This window comes from Schistocerca piceifrons, unplaced genomic scaffold (genome assembly GCF_021461385.2).
Source record: "Schistocerca piceifrons isolate TAMUIC-IGC-003096 unplaced genomic scaffold, iqSchPice1.1 HiC_scaffold_170, whole genome shotgun sequence".
NCBI classification, from domain to species: domain Eukaryota; kingdom Metazoa; phylum Arthropoda; class Insecta; order Orthoptera; family Acrididae; genus Schistocerca; species Schistocerca piceifrons.
Genome location: NW_025727568.1, coordinates 12,501 through 15,000, shown reverse-complemented (window position 1 = coordinate 15,000; position 2,500 = coordinate 12,501). Strand labels below are relative to the sequence as shown.

Here is a 2,500-nt window from a genome sequence, read left to right as displayed (position 1 = left end):
CTAAACCTGCTCTGTAATTGTTATACGACTCGTTCAATTACTGTAGTGTTGCCCACCCGCAACCCTCGCAATATAGTTCGCTACTCGCACTGCCCGCACCCCTGTGTATCGCTTCATGTTAAACACCTTGCAAGTCTTGCTCACTTTCCACATGCTCCTGCTGTACACTGTAATGTGGATGGCAGCAGGACGTACATGCCGCCCCTCCCCACGTCCCCACCTTGCCCCCTGCCTTCGCAAGCTGGTTGGTGAGAAGTTTGCATGTTCAATGCCCTTCGCATGCGACGTACTCAGGCTACGTTGTGGTGCGGCCTGTGTCAACTGTCCGCTGATGTCGTACGCGTGAACCACAATCTGTACTGCACATTCGTCCTTATGTACTGAATGATACATCGTGGCACATGTGTGACCGCACAACGACTGCGCCCAAAAACGGCGGACCATACAGTGCAAATATTGTGCACGCAGCTACGTGTCGTCTCCCTATGAGAGCTGGATTGCAGTGTGGTACGCCATAGAGACGTGTGGGAGGAACGGACGCCGTGGATGGCGATCAGCATGAGCTGTCTGTTGATGTATTCGGACCTAGTCGTCTCTCCTCACACACCGTGATGGCATGGTGCACCGCGTTCCATATCTGCGACATGCTACAGAGGCCGGTTGACAGTCGTTCGAGCAATGGACATCGCATACGTACGGGGGCCACCTTCCACGTATTGTCTAGGCGTGCACATTTTGTTGCGTGTATGTGGGCAGACGTAGTGTGGCGTGACACCTGACACAGGCATGCAATAATCGTTGAAGTTGCAAATGGCGATGGACGCCTGCGTTTTCTGGTGAAGTTACGCAAATGAACAAATGGTAACCTGTTGTGGTGCGGTTGTTCTCGCTAGGGGTGAATCGGTGATGGCGACGATAGGTTGAGGTACTAACCGGTTGTTCCAGCGATACCCACCATGCCGACGAAACTGAACGGCATCTGGGTGTGAAGCGATACGCGGCGGTGGCTGGGTGGGACCGTCCCCGGCCGGTGAGGGGGCGCCTCCCGGCGTGCTGGCCGCGCGGTGCGTGGGCGCACGCGCTACAGCCGGCTGGTGGGGGCGGCCAGTGGCAGGCGCGCCGGCCGACGGACGCGGCAGGCGTCGCAGCTGCGCGCCGGCGCACCCTGCGCGCGGCGCCGTGCGGCCAAAGTAGGTCCTCGCGGGCCCGGTGCGAAGCGCGGTGGACATCTTCAGTGTGCTGGTCCGATTGAGGACTGTGTGCGTTGAGGATGCGCCGCCGCCCGGCGCTCGGCGCCGCGACGCCGTCTGCTGCTCGGTCGCCCCAGCGGTTCTCGCTGGTGGTTTGTATCGCAGCTGTGCGGATGTGTTGGCGCGTGCGCTGTGCTGGGAGAGTTCGCTTCGGCACCCAAGTGGGGCTTTTGTCCTTCTGTGGCGCTGGCGTTGGAGCTGCCGGTCACCGTAGGTGGCGCGTGTTGTCTCCCGCCGGCAATGCCACGACAGCACGCTCCCGGGCCTCTGTCGGCAGCGGCAAGCTCAGTTGGGAGCACGGGTGGTCGCACCGAAAGCGTCTACTCGCCTAACTCCGGGCGATTGCGCCTCTCTCGAACCCGACCAAGTACTTGGGACGGCGCTGCGCGCCGCCGGGACCTGAGAGGGTTTCGAGGTGTATTGTGCAGGGGAGCTCAGCCTCCTCCTGTTTGCAGAATGATTGAGCGGACGCTTGCGTGTTCGCGCGGGCCCCCGGGACACACTCCCGGGCGGCCGGCTGCTCAGCTCTAGTTGACGCAGCTCCCTGGTTGATCCTGCCAGTAGTCATATGCTTGTCTCAAAGATTAAGCCATGCATGTCTCAGTACAAGCCGCATTAAGGTGAAACCGCGAATGGCTCATTAAATCAGTTATGGTTCCTTAGATCGTACCCACGTTACTTGGATAACTGTGGTAATTCTAGAGCTAATACATGCAAACAGAGTCCCGACCAGAGATGGAAGGGACGCTTTTATTAGATCAAAACCAATCGGTCGGCTCGTCCGGTCCGTTTGCCTTGGTGACTCTGAATAACTTTGGGCTGATCGCACGGTCCTCGTACCGGCGACGCATCTTTCAAATGTCTGCCTTATCAACTGTCGATGGTAGGTTCTGCGCCTACCATGGTTGTAACGGGTAACGGGGAATCAGGGTTCGATTCCGGAGAGGGAGCCTGAGAAACGGCTACCACATCCAAGGAAGGCAGCAGGCGCGCAAATTACCCACTCCCGGCACGGGGAGGTAGTGACGAAAAATAACGATACGGGACTCATCCGAGGCCCCGTAATCGGAATGAGTACACTTTAAATCCTTTAACGAGTATCTATTGGAGGGCAAGTCTGGTGCCAGCAGCCGCGGTAATTCCAGCTCCAATAGCGTATATTAAAGTTGTTGCGGTTAAAAAGCTCGTAGTTGGATTTGTGTCCCACGCTGTTGGTTCACCGCCCGTCGGTGTTTAACTGGCATGTATCG

The 2,500-nt window shown here is 57.8% G+C and overlaps 1 non-coding gene across 1 annotated transcript in view; it reads left to right on the top strand.

Moving 5' to 3' along the window:
* Positions 1-1,791: 1,791 nt before the first annotated feature.
* LOC124737474 overlaps positions 1,792-2,500 on the top strand; it is a 1,909-nt gene continuing 1,200 nt past the window's right edge. The window contains exon 1 of the ribosomal RNA XR_007009794.1: positions 1,792-2,500. This exon is cut by the window's right edge and continues 1,200 nt beyond it. This is a non-coding gene — a ribosomal RNA (small subunit ribosomal RNA).